Here is a 15,386-nt window from a genome sequence, read left to right on the forward strand (position 1 = left end):
CAAGTGCACATGGATCACTCTCCAGGATGCACCATATGTTGGCTCATAAAACAAGTCTCAATAAATTCAAAAATATTGAAATCATATAATGTATATCCTTCTACACAACAGAATGGTGCTGAAAATCAATAACAGAAGGACAAATGTAAAAATCACAAATGCCAGGAAATTAAACACATACTCTTAAAAGATCAATTAGCTAAAAAGAAATCAGAAATTAAATTAGGAAATATCTTGAGGTGACTGAGAGTGAAAATACAACACACCAAAACTTACGGGCTACAATGAAGGCAGTGCTACAGGGGAAAGTTATAACCTTAAATGCTTACATTAAAAAAGAATAATGGCTGAAATGAAAAGGGGTATATACCACTGAACCCATGAAATAAAAAGGACTATGAGGACAGTATCAACTGTGTGCCAATGAATTAGATAACCTAGATGAAATGGATGAAGTCTCAGGAAAACATAAACCACCTATACTGATTCAATAAGAAATAGATGCCTTCAACAAACCATTACTAGTAAAGAGATTGAAAGAGTGGTCATAAAACTCCCATCAAAGAAAAGCCCAAAGCCAGAAGGCTTCACAGCAGAATCCTACCAAGCATTCCACAGAAACTTAACTCCAATTAGGCTCAAATTCTTTCAAAAAAATTGAGGGGGTTCCCTAACTCATTCTAAAAGGCCAACATTACTGTCACACCAGAGTTAGATAAAAAATACCATAAGAAAGGAAAACTACAGAGCAATATTTCTTGTAACTATGGGTGCAAAAATCCTCAACAAAATATTAGCAAACTGAATCCAAAATCACATTAAAAGAATTATACATAATGATCAAGAGTGATTTATCCCTCCTATGCAAGACTGGTTCAACATAATAAAATCAATTAATGTAATACACCATATTAACAGAATGAAGGAAAAAAATACATAATCATCTCAATTGATGCAGAAACAGCATTTGACAAAAAAAAACGGAAACTTTTCTTGATAAAATCACTTAAAACATTAGGAATAGAAGGAAACTTCTTCAACATGATAAAAGGCATATATGAAAAGCCCACAGCTAACATCCTACTTAATGGTGAAAGACTAAAATCTTTCCATCTAAGATCAAAAACAAGACAAGCATGCCCACTGTTACCACTGTTATTCACCGTTGTATGGGAAGTTCTTGCCAGAGAGTTAAGCAAGTAAAAGAAATGAAATGCATCTGAATTGGAAAGAGAGAAGTAAAACTTTCCCTGTTTGCAGATAATATATGATCCTATATAGAGAAATCCCTGAAAGCTCTACAACAAAGCTAAAAGTGAATTCAGCAAAGTGGCAGGGTACAAGGTCAACACCCCAAGAAACAATGTTTATTTCTATAAACAACAAGGAACGATCGGAAGAAGAAATCAAGAAAAAAATCCATTCACAAGAGCAACTAAAATCAAATATCTAGGAATAAATCTAATCAAGGATGTAAAGTACTTGTACACAGAAAACCACAAAACAATTCTAGAATAAATTAATGAAGACCTAAATAAATGGAAGGATATTCCATGTTCCTGGGTTGGAAGTCTAAATATCATTAAGATGCCAATAATACCGAAAGCAATTTATAGATTCACTGCAATCCCAATGAAAATTCCAACAACCTTCTTTGCAGATATGGAAAAGCCAGTCATCATATTTCTATGGAAGGGTATGCGGTTCCGAATAGTTAAAACCATCTTAATAGAGAAGAATGAAGTTGGAGGATTCATACTTTCTGATCTTAAAACTTTTTACAAAGGCTCGATAATCAAAACAGCATGGTACTGGCATAAGGACAGACATATAGACAAATAAAATGGAATTGAGAGCTCAGAAATAAACCCACACATTTATGGCCAACTGATTTTTCGCACGGTGACAAAGACCACTCAACTGGGAAAGTATAGTCTCTTCAATCATACTGGGAAAACTGGATCTTCATTTGCAAAAGAATAAATGTGGACTCCAACCTTACACCATATATAAAAATCAACTCCAAATGGATTAAAGACCTAAATACATGAGCCAGAACTATACAACACCTAGAAGAAAACATAGGGAAGTATCTTCAGGACCTTGTATTAAGCAAAGTTTTCTTAGATTTTACACCAAAAACAGAAGCAATGAAAGAAAAAAATAGATAAATGGGACCTCATTGAAATTAAATACTTTTGCACCTAAAAGTAATTTATCATGAAAGTAAGACAATAATCTAGACAAAAGGAAAAAATATTTGGAAACCAAATATCTGATAAAGAATTAATATCCAGAATATATAAAGAAAACCTTCAACTCAACAATAAAAAGATACACTCACACACAAAAAAATTTTGAATGAGCAAAAGACGTGAACAGATATCTCTCCAAAAGAACATATAAAAATTACCAGAAAGCACATGAAAAGATGCTCATAATCATTACCCATCAGGGAAATGCAAATCAAAACCACAAGATACCATTTCACACCCATTAGAATGACTACTACTAAAAAAGTAAATAGATAAATAAATAAAAAAGAAAATAACAAATGCTAGAGAGACTGTGAAGAAATAGGAACATTCATTCATAGTACTGGTGGCAATGTAAAATGGTACAGCCACTGTGGAAAACAGTTTGGTGATTCCTCAGAAAGCTAAGTATAAAATTGTCATAGAATATATATAGGTATATACCCCAGAGATATGAAAGCAGGACTCAAACAGATATTTGCACACCGATGTTCATAGCAGCATTATTCACAATTACCAAAAAATGGAAGCAACCCAAATGTCCATCAACCAATGAACGGATAAATAAAACATGGTATAACATGCCACAGAATATTGTTCAGATGTAAAAGGGAACGAATTCCTGATACATGTAACAACATGCATGAACCTGGAAGACATTGTGGCAGATGAAATAAGTCAAATACAAAAGAACAAATGTTGTATAATCTCAGCAATTTTTTAAAATTAGAATAAGCAAACTCTTAGAGTCAAAATCTAGAATATAGATTACCAGGGGATGGTGTGGGAATAGGGAATGGGTAATTAAGGCTTAAAATATACAGGGTTCCTATTTGGAATGATGGAAAAGTTTTGCTATTGGATAATGGTGATGATGGCACAACATTGCGAATGTAATTAACAGCACTGAAACACATATTCGAATATGTTTAAAGGGAGATATGTTGGACTGTATATATGGTATGAGAATTAAAACCTTTTAAAAATGCATGGCATTATTACACATAATGAAACTGAAATTAAACCGTGGTCTTTAATTAATGATACAATTATAAAAATATAATATCATCAATTGTACCAAATGTTCCACCCCAATGAAAGGTATTGGTGGGGGGTGGTATGTGGGAATTCTACATTTTATGCATGATCGTTTTGTAAACCCACCACTTTTCTAATAAAGAAAAAATTATAAACAATTAAAAATAACATAAAATTTTAAATTATTAAAAATACTAACTTCCTATACCAGAAAAAAAAAAAAAAAACAAGACGAAGTCCAAATCTCCTCCTCTTGGCTGAAGGCAATTTGTCTCCATGCTTTGGTCTGAGAGTAATTATGTTTCCTTGCCTCTGTCAAGTCTTGGAAGTGAATTGCCGTAAATATCCTCCATCTAGTTTTTCCTAGAGCCTGAGACCAGTCCTTGGTACAGATGGGGGAACTTTAATTAAAAGTCATACGACCAAATAGACTAGGCCATTTTGTTTAGTGAAGAAGCTAATTTATCAAAAAAAGAGGTACAAGCAAATTACAAAAGCAGGAGAGTGTGACAAATAACTAATCCAAAATACTCTCTCACCCAGGTTTTTAAAAGTCTGCAATTTTGTATGCCAAAACTAATGGAGACAACCTAAATACCTAATACTAGAGGAATAGTTAAGTCAGGTATGGCTTACTCACAGATGGAGATAAAAGGTTGCTATAAAGTGCAGAAACATGACTTTTAGCTACAAGAAAGAAAAACTAGGAAACAAAAATGTATGTGCAGCATTATCTCAACACTTTCACTTAAACCCATGCAAAGAAAAGAGAACAGAGAGGCATGCTAACAGTGGTTGTCGCTAGATGGCAAAATTTTAGACACTTTTCAATTTTTATCTTTTGATTTTTTTTTAACTTTTCTGTATTATTTTTATAATTGAGGAAAAACAGAAACCTGAAATTCCCAGGCTCTCAGTTATTTACTTCCTTTGAATCGCAGCATCCTTTCTTAGACACACTGGGAATAGTGGGGTACCTTTGCTCTCAAAATAATTTTTTCCTAATATTTTGATGTGGCTAGGCAATTACATATAATGTAACATAAAATCGGTCTTTGAATGATCCCAGAGAAGGCAGATGGAAGCTCCTATTCATCACTCCATTAACACCTAAAGGGTGGTTACTCAATGAAGTTTGAGTGAGAGGCAATATATTTCTTGAATATGTGCATTTTGAACAAAAGAACATTCCAATTGCATATCTCATTTAGGCTAAAAGACCAAAAAACACACGCATACTTAGAGATACATCTCTCTAACACACTGCCAACACCTATACAAACACAAAAACAAGCCTAAACTGCTAATTCTGCTTTTGTAAATCATACCATGAAAATTATAGGTTTGAGGTGATGAAAATTTGAAGAACACACAACATCAATGAGGTAGAAAAAGGTGGAAAATTTCCCCGTTTTTAATGTAAAGATGCAGATCATCAACAGTCATTTGCTGAAAAGAAACTTGCTCACTTTTAAACAAGACAGAAATTAAAACTGATATTGCTCCTGTGTTTATCTGAGTAATGATACAACCAGGCATTACTTTAAATCAGCAAGTGCTGCTGAAATCAGTTTTCTCCTAAATTTATCAAGCATTGTTATGCTTGATTTATTGATGATTTTTGATGTATTTCCAATAAAAAAATTCTTCAACCTCATGAGTTATTTTTTTTCTAAAACCACAAAAGAGTTCTAATCTCTCTAAAACTACCAGAGGAAACAAAGAATAAATCAAAAACCTGAAACCAGATAAGAAAACTTACATTATGAAATGGAATTCAGGAAAATACCATTACAGCAAGTATCACAGTCAAATCTGAAGGAACAATTAGACATTCCCAATGATTAAGTTTCTACATTTCTATTAACTAGATAAAATTATAAAGAATTCCTTCTCCTTGAGCTTCAAATCATACAAAATAAAAGTTTGGCTGCCTTCCCTCCCTTCCTCCATGTACACTTAAATATATTTATTCACATTAAGTTGCATAGGGCGAAATGGGAAAGAGAAACTTTTGGAGAATTACCTAGCCAGGGATAATAATGTTTGCTATTAAAGCAGACAAAAAGAGAGAGTGACCCCATCTTTTTGATAATTTACAATAAAGAACATATATGTTCATAAACACACTCAATTATTGAGCACCTATCATAGGCCAAGCCAAACTAGGAATGGGGATAAAATGATGGATAATATAGGCCTGGTCTCCCTTCTTCACAAAATCTGTAATCAAACTTTTGCAGTTTATAAATATAAATACGCACATATATAGTTATATTATACATTACAATAATATGCATCATTCTCTGAGCGCTTACTCTTGAAGCAAGAATCGCAGCATTTTATATAATCTTCATAATCAAAATAACAGCTAAATATTAAACTACTATTAACAGCCATGCTAATACTGCAACCCAATGATACAAGTGTTCTCCTCCCTTATATGTCGCATCACTGCTTTATAGATGAGGGAAGAGAGGCTTAGGAAAGCCGAGGGAACGCACAAGGTGTCACAGATAACAATGGACAGACAATAGACTTGAACACATTTCTACTTGATCCCAAAACCTGTGTTCTTCACCATCATGACACATGATACCCCACAGTGAAGCGAAGATATTAAAATCAGAAATGATGTGCATGGGGACAGGAGCCCTAAAAAGGCAGGCATCATCACTGGACAGTTGGCCCTCCGTTCTGGCTGGCCAACCTTAGGAGCTGCCGGATACAGATTGAAATCGAGCCCAAGGGTCCTCTGGGTGAATCCAACATTGCCAAGATAAAATGCCTTACAGGCAAGTGTTGCCATTTGAAAAAAAGAGAAGTGGTGTCTTCTTCTCTGGACATAAGCAAGGAGGTAAACAGATCAACCGATGATCCTAAAGCAGTGGTTTACAACTAAAGGATAATTTATTTCATCTCCCGAGGAGCATTTGGTAAGATCTGGAGATCTTTTAAATTGTTACAACTGATTTGGGGGTGCTACTAGCATATAGTGGATAGAAACCCAGGGATGCTGCCATGTTCCCAAATATCCTACACTGCACAGGACAGCCCCCTACAACAAAGAATTCTGCAGTCCAAAATGCCTATCATGCCACTGTTGAGACACCTTGCCCTAAAGTATCCCTATGCTGTTTAGTGATGTTTTTAAGGAGATGAGTTATAACCAAGCACTGTGTACCCCTAATTTGCCAAGAAAGGAGCACCGCCTAGATTGTGGTCTCCAAAATGGGGTACAGAAAGAAGACATTATGTCTTATATTCATGTTCATGCATTTTTTCATTTCTATTTCCTGCATATGGTTTTATAATGTTCATATAGCAGTTGTACCATACTATGTGCATATAATCTGTAAATAAATAAATACACACTTACTGCAGGTGTATGCTCAGAAAATCATACTGATAGAAACACGTAATCAGAGAATGGTAGAGATCACCAGACCACAGAAAGGAATATAGATTTAGAATCAAAGCGATCTGGGATCTAATTTCCAACTCAGCCTCTCATTAGTAACTGTATGACCTTGTTTTAACCATCTGTAAATTGGAAATAAGAATACTCATCCCAAAAGGATTGTTTGACAAATTAGACTCAATTGTGCATTAGCACCCAACATACTGCAGCTGCTCAATATATATTCATTTTTCTTGCCCTCTCTATTCTCCCTCTTGTCCTAGGTTAAAGGGTCTTGAACAGATCACAAAAACTCTCTGTCCTGAGTGTCTTCATCTATAATGTAATTATAAATGTCCCATCTACTTTACCGAGTTGGTGTGGAGGAATAAATGAGATAACCGATATTAAAGTGTTACCGAAAATACCAAGGGCTTATGAATACAAAGTTATTTTCTTAAATTGCAATCCTACAACCTTTTATGGAAGTATTCCTGATAATTACTCATCTGCCCAATTTGGAAACCCAAAGTTCAATGTTCAAAAAGGAAAGGTCTCCACTCAAATAAGTACATGTGACTTATTTATGCTTGCCCTATTTCACAGTCCTAGCTGAGGAAGTGCTTAAACATTGCAAAATCAGGAATTTCAACAGTGGATATGCAGTTAGTCAGCTTAGTGCTTTTTTTTTATGCTTTTCCTAGAGGGAATGGATTCATGGGCTGAATCCAAACACACTGCGTCACAGGCTGACCACGCAGTGGGGCACAAACCCTGCGCACCTCCAGGCCTGTGCTGACGTCAAATCGCAGGGACATGTGGTCCTGCGCCCTTCTCAGTTCAGCACAATTCTCCCACCCGCTTAGGCGCGGGACTTATGCCTGATCATCCACAATTCCAAGTGCGTATTTTTAAACTTTCGAAAATGAAGTGTGTTCATGCAAGCGCTCTCCAGAAAGGTCAAAAGCAGGCGGGAGCCAGGGGGGTGCTCATGGCAGGAGCCTGCTCTCTTGGAACCTCTCCCAGTGGGAGACTTGGAGATGCAGGAGCTCAGTCCCAGCCGAGACTCTCTGGCATTTTCTTTCTTTCTCCCCTTTCACTAATGCAGTGAATAACAATAATAGCTCACCATTTTAAGGCACTTTTTTACGCTTTCAAAGCTGTAATGAATATATTCTCCTTGATTCTTTAAGTTGCTTATTTACTTACTTGTATCCAGGACCAGATTCCAAATCCCTTGAGGGTATGGACTGTCTTGTTAACCCCCTGCCTTCTTAGCATGTGTGTGGCTCATAGTAGGTGCTCATTACACATTCCTTGAAAGCACAACTGGAGGAATGAGTATCACCCGCTCCCTGAAGTTCAGAGAACTTGTCCTTTGCTCAAAATCACGCTTCTACAAGTTGCAGAAATGCTCCTGAACTCAGGTCTTCTGATTTCAATTTCATTGAGGATACCAGTGCACAAGGTAACACTTATCAAAGTGAAGTAGATAGAAAGAAAGCTGAACATCATTCCCTTGCGTACAGCTGTGTAAGGCTTAAATTAGTTAATAGATTTAGCATGCTTAAAACAATGACAGGTATATAGCAATAGGATAATAAATACTAACTATCATTATTCTTACACTGGCACATTCCACTGCCATGACACAGTTCCCATTGTTCCATTCCCTACACCAGTGCTTTAGCATCACTCACCTGGATTTTGCAGAGGCTTCCTAACCAGATTGCCTGTCTACTGCCCCGTCATTCCCTAAAGCCTTGTCTTTCTAAACCCTTTCTAAAACTCTCGTCTGATTATATGACTCAGTTGCCTCCCCAGCCGTGGCTTCCCCACAGTCTAAACTGTCCAAATTATTTATATGACCACCAAGATCCTTCCCAATATAACTCCGATTTCCCATTCAAGCCACAGCTCCTGTACCTTTCCTTTGTCTCCTTTCCTAACCCTTGAGCACAGCCTACATGAAAACAAGGACCTACATTGTGTGCCTATCCATGTACCTCCAATATCTGTTCCGTCCTACAAGATTGTATTAGATAACATGGTGAAGAGTGTGGGTTTAGGCATGAGGCAGATTTGGGTTTTGAGCTCAACTATGCCACTACTTAGCTCTGTGACCTTGGACAAATTAATTAACCTCACTGAATCTCATTCTTTTATAAAATGCAGAATTCTATCTTATCGAATATTGTGAGAATTAAATGGAATGGTGGATTCAAAGTATTTCTCACAATGCTTGATGCATGGTACAGTCTCAAAAAAATGGTGGCTAAGATAAAAACTTCTAGTGTACATCAACTGTAACAAGGGCTAATGGTTAACTGGGCAACTTGTTGGAAATCCTGGAGCCAACTTGTATACCAAACCAAGCCCCCTAATGTGTAAGAGGCCACCAAGAACCACAAGGCCTGCTTCTAGAAAAGCCAGTGAGCAGATGCTTGGAGACAGCTTTAAATAAGCACAGAGCCAGCAGCCCACACATCTTCTCCTAGCCCATTCTCACCCAAGGAAAGTTGAGACAATGATCACTGCACTTTCCTACTCTCTTCTCAGAGATTACTATAAGTTTGGGCAAGAAAGAGAGTGGTCATTTCCAGGTCTATGACAGTAGCCTGTGCATAATCTTTCTAGGCCTTGGCCCATCCAGAGATAGCAGCTAAAGACAGAACCCTGATGCAACAAGGCTAGCTCTTCCTCTGGCCAGCCTGTCCTAGAGCAGAGATCCATGGTGGTCAACAAAGATGCCTCATCTCACACTTAGCCCCTACTCCTGCTGAACCACAGGCTCCACTCCATGGCCCAACAGCCTTTAGCAGACCAAAGCAAAAATGACTGTTTTATCCTGACTCCCATGCCCTGTTACATGTTAACATTTATATAACTCCACTCTACTTAAGAGGGCCAACTCTTGATGTACACGTGTACAGATGGAGTGCCATGACATTGTGGCTTTTCTCGTGAGAGTTGGAAGCTGAGAAATGATCCCCTTGTATCAGGCAGCTTAATAAAATATGATGCCAACTGGACAAAAGAGAGAGCATCACAGAAAAAGAAAGATGAAGAGATTGCTCTGCCTCCAAAAATTCTTAATTGATTATCTAACATGGCATGTTGGCTCAGGTAATTTAGGAAATTGAAATTATATGTTTGTACAGAGATAATCTACGCTTAAAAATATCTGGCATGGTAGGAGGAACACTGACGAACAGTTTAAAAACTTGTTTCATGCAGGCTTAATATGGGACTAATTCAGAATTACCAAGTTGGAGAAATATGGAGACTCAACATAAAACGTACCAGTTCACTGAGCACTGTAGCGATCAAGAAAACACATATAAAAATTCTGATAAGAATGGAATGTGAGGCAAAAGCACAATTTCCTCCCAATCTGGAATATAAGCAGGATTTGCGCAAGTTGTTTGTGGTTTTCTGGGGTAGATGGTACATTACAGTGGAGCATCAGCACTAATGCTACATGGCAGCTCCTCAGAATACCATCTGCTTCCCCGGGAACTGTTAATATAGTTGTAATTATCTACTTCTAAGCACTTTATTGGGAATATCATTTGCAAATTAATCAACTACAGACCGGTAAAACAAATGACATGCTTCCCTGAAAACAACAGCATTATTTCACATTATTTTCCTAAGGATTTGGGAAAGCCAGAGTGGGTGGAGGGGTTTTACATGCACCTTTAATAGTGTGCCCCAGGTACAAAAGTTGAGCAGAAAGAGTTACGGGTATATGGGGTTTTCTATAAAGTTCTTTGGGAGATTTTGGCAATAAGGAAGAGGAGGAGAATGTAAAAATTTAAGCGATGCACAGTGTTGCCATGTGAGAGAGGAGAGGTGAAAGATAAACACCAACTGACAGCTACCCGATGGCGAAGACAAAAATTCCCCAAGCCCTCTGCAATGGCTGCCCTACCTAGTCAGTACCACCTTTTCAACCTCGCCCTCCAGACCTTCCAGGCTGCCTGTAGTCTGTGCATGGCTCCTACAGCAGAGGTCATTTCACTCTGTCACCCAGGAAGGAAAGGAATGTTAAAGAGAGAAAGGAGAGACCATGAGCACTAGAACGCGAACCCTTAATTCTCCTGCCATAATTAAAATACTTGCACCACAGAACGTAAAGATCCCTAAAAGTAGAAAAGCAAAGATTCCCCTGAGACCAAAGAGGGGGTAAAAGCATGTAGGTGGCAGAAATCACACAGGAGAAACAGGGCATTTATGTAAACACCAAGCATGCCACCTCGCTCTCTTTGCCATCAGCAAAATGGCTCTGAATTGGGATCTTAGAATCTGTGGCTTCGACCCAGAGGTCCAATAGGAAAAAATCCCAATCACCAGTACAGTGAGCTCTGAGCACATTTTCTTTTAGCAGCAGAACTGAGTTTCTCAGGACAAGCAAAAACTCCTCACCCTAGCTCTCTTCCCCAGAGGCTCTACAGCCCAGCCTGGTTCTCATTTAGGAAAGGAGGGGGTCATATCCCCAGGATATGCCTGGGCTATAAATAAGTGGTTTCAGCTTGTTCTGTGGTTTCACCAGCAACTTGTCAGCTCATTCATGTAGAATGTTTTCTACATTCATGTAGAAAAAGGCAGCCAGAGAGACACAAGCAAGAGAGAATGGGCTTGTGCTCACTTACACTTGGACAGGAGCTCTGTGTGTTCGTGATCAGCTTAAGATAACGAGAGTCAAATTTCACTGATTGTAGTTGTAGTTTGCTAGCCTCGTCCAGCGATTTTTAAAAGAATTCACTAAAGCATCAGTCATGGTAGTGAATCCCACCTTGACCAATGACCAGTACCTTAATCTCACCATACTTCATTTGACTTATTGATCAGTGGGATTTTGATATCTTCTTAAAGGGGATTACATGCAATTTTAAAATTCTAAACTTATTACAGAAAAATAAACAGACATAAATGAAGAAGTTTTAAAACAAGCTTAGAAAGGTTTGGCAGGAGGACCTGAAGGAGGAAATGAAATAATATCATGTGAAAGTCCTTGGTATGTTATAGGTGACTAATAAATACCAGAGTGTCCTTCCTCTTATAGGTCTAGAGGATTCAACTGGGCACAAAGACCATATTAGGGAAGTGTCACCATGATTTAGCATAAGAAACACTTACTGAACATTTACTCAATTAAACAGAATCGGATTTCGTCCATTGGGATACCTGTGGGAATGTGCCTTCCTATGTAAAGGGCAAAGCCCGTGTCTCATTTATCCTTTGTACCCTACCCTAGAATAGAGAAAAGGTGAGAGGCACGATGTCCTGGGCATGGGGCAAGATGCCATAGGTAATGCATCTAGACCAACTTTCCCCAGCTCCTATTTAAAGCTATATGTAAACCCCTGAGGCAGGTATGATCGCCTAATGTATACAGCCTGACCAGAGCTCTGTGCTTTACTCAACCAACTCCCACCACAGGCATTTTGCAGCAAATTTATAATATGGTGTGCCATGGAGCTGACTTACTCAAAGTCAGCTCTTCATTAAAAGATAATGAGTTTCTTTGGTAGTTAAAAAGATCCACTGAGAATTTTTTTGCCCTTCATTTTTTTTCTGGCCCTAATTGTTTCTTACATGTGACATAGATTTTAAAACAAACAAACAGCTCAGGGGTCAGTCCTAAACTCTTCTTTGTTCAAATAGTTGAGCAGATTTAAAGGGACAGTAGTTTACAACCAGAAAAAAACCAAAAAACATAGAAACAAATCTTAAACAGGAAACTTAACCTAAGACTTAACTTCATCTAAGATCCTCCCTGAGAAGAAAGGGTTCATCAAGCATCAGAACTGGTTTGAAACTATGATCTTGGGCACACTGTTAAAGCTGTGCCAATTCCTCATCTTAAAACAGAATTAAATACTATGCCTGCCACTGTTGTATAGACCCCAGGGATGATATCCCATGAAGAACACCTGGCACATATTTGGCCCTCCATATGCCAGGATTCTCTCCCACTTACAGAGGCCTGGTCAGCTGTCAGCAGACTGCGGAGTGGAGGGGACATGTATGGACATGTGCATGTGATGTTGAAGCAAGGAGAACAAGAAATTAAGAAACTATGAGAATGAAGCATACATTTTTCCCTTTGGTATTTTTGTGCAGACATCTCGAGCAAAACTTCAGCTGGCCTGCAGCATATTCATAGTCTCAAGGGAGCACAGATCATAAAGTTGATCCAAGAACTATAGCCCTACTGGAAATATGAAAGCAGAATTGACACTCTGTGAAAAGTGTGGAACGTTGTTGAGTTTGACTCTCATTTTTGAGCAAATGGAGGACCACTCCACACCTTTACAGAGGTGGGTCCCAAGAACACCAAAATGCAGGGAGTTGTGGGTATCTAGTTAGAGGCCATTGCCTTCGGTCAGGCGCAAGAACATGAATGCATGGAGGATGGTGAAAAGTGGTGGTGGAGATTAAAGAGGGAAGTGGAAACTTCGGAGCTTGGTGACTGGTTTGAATATTAAGCTACTTTTTCCATATTTAGTTAATATGCTTTTTCCGATGTTTCTACCATGACTATGAAACATTTATTTTAAAAAGGACAAAAGTTTTCAAAAATTGTTAAAGTAAATGATATATTTTTAAAAGGAAAGTGTTAGCAAATAGTTCCTAAGGCTTTAATCTTGAATGCCTGGGAGAATGCTTGGGCTATTCATATAAACTTAGACAATCAACATAAACAAGTTTTCTGGAGTGTAGATTGGAAAATTGTGATGAGTTTAGCTAGACACCTGTTGAATCTAATCTGTTGATAGGGTAGATGGCAGCAACTGGCATATAACAAGTACTTGATAAATGCCTATCAAAGGAATAAATAAATGAGTTAAACGATCTGCTCTGAGAATGAAGGGGTATCAGATAAAACTAGACTAGACTCTCACCAAGCCTCTTACAAAAAAGACTACATGTTAGTGGTTGTCGCAGGAAAAGGGGATTCCACGGTAAGTTTGAAAACCCTGGGCAAATCCATGCTCAAAAGTTTCTTCACACTTTGGGGTATGTGGAGAAACAGATAGGTGAATCAGCAGTGACTCAAGGAGGTAGTCAGAAAGGGAAGGTGGTGAATTCTGTCAGCTAATGCTCACAGGGCCCTAGGGAATCAATGAATATGCCAGGCAGACTGATAATTTGTCATCCTTTCAAAAATATATTAAAATGTTGGTTATATATTTAATTAGAAGAACAGATGAGAATCTCAGAAAGGAAGGATGCAAGAGATGGCAGTACCCAATGTTTCCTGTAATGCCCTCAGCAATTCAGCTTTGGCCCAAACTTCCATACCCAGAAAAGCAATTAACACTCCTTAGAAGGCAGTGTAGGAAACATCTAATGTTGCTCTTGAAACGATCAGCTCCCTACTCCGAGCAGCACAATATGGTACTCTTTCCAACCACACTATACTCTCCTCCCTGAGTAGTATTCTGGTAAATTTGACTTTGTCTTCCTTTCTCTCCCAGAGATTTTAATTTTAATGCCCTGTTGAGACTAGTGTCTCAATAACCTGCCCTACCAGCCTACCCTTGATCCTATTTTGGCTGAAATACATAGGCATAAAGTCATTGCTTTTCCAGTGGAATCACCAAGTCCAGATGGGAAACCACACAACCCTCTTCCTATTAAAACCATTGTAGAACTATTTTGGACAAAGAGGGCTACTTCTTTTCCCCTTAGGCAAAGGGTTCAAATTTTCAGATGAGTCAGGAGTAGAGGATGGCAGAAAAGTGAGCACACGGGGTAACTGTTTCCAAGTCAAACCTCCTGGGGAGTTTTCACAGCCCCAGAACCTTTGGAAAAGGAGCCAAGAAGACTGTTATGCTCTTCTGCAAGTGCCAGCCCACAGCTGGGGGTAGTCACACTTGGGCCAGTGTACTCTGGCCGCTTGTTTTCTGGCAGAGACAGTCCCTGAATCTCTCTCCAATGTGGAAAGCAGCTGTCAGATCACTGCCTACAGGCTGGATTGCTACGCTCCCAGGTGAAATCTCACAAACAACAGCAACCAGGTTATCTGCTCTGTCACACTGGACTCTTGCTTCCCTGAATTCTTCTGTGCTGGAGTCATTTTTCTATCATCTTCCACATCACTGCCTCTACCCCCTGAGAGCCGTGATCAAGATAAAGCCTCGGGAGGAAGGGTCCTGCTCAGTTAATAGTCAATCAATCAGTGAGTTGTCTCCATTATTCCCTTAACTCTTATCTATCTTTGCTAAACACCTGCAGCCACTGGCTGGACTCCAGAGACATCGTTCCACCTACCCCAAGCTTCCCAGGCTTCTTAGAAATATGGGGTGGGGATGATATTGAGATATGTGATGCTCTGTGCCTGGTACCCTCAGACCTGGTACTGGAACCCATTCGTGCATGAGCCCACATAAAGGCCATTTCCAGATTCTGGGGCTTGGCCTCCCCTATGGGCCATCTCTCCTGCTAAGAGGCTTCTTGGCGAGAACCCTTTCTAATGATAACACCCAGAAACGGGGCCCCATCTCAAAGACAATGTGATTTCTCTCCTTTGACTGTTTGCAGATCTGAAGTTTGAGAATATATCCCCCTTGGAAATAAGTCCATTAGTTTTATAATTGCTTTGTACAATTCCAGAAACTACTAAAAGAAATAATACATCCTACCTCCTGATTAGAGAAGAAAAGGGAGGGGAGGGGGAAATG

The sequence above is a fragment of the Tamandua tetradactyla genome, chromosome 19 (genome assembly GCF_023851605.1).
Source record: "Tamandua tetradactyla isolate mTamTet1 chromosome 19, mTamTet1.pri, whole genome shotgun sequence".
Taxonomy (NCBI): domain Eukaryota; kingdom Metazoa; phylum Chordata; class Mammalia; order Pilosa; family Myrmecophagidae; genus Tamandua; species Tamandua tetradactyla.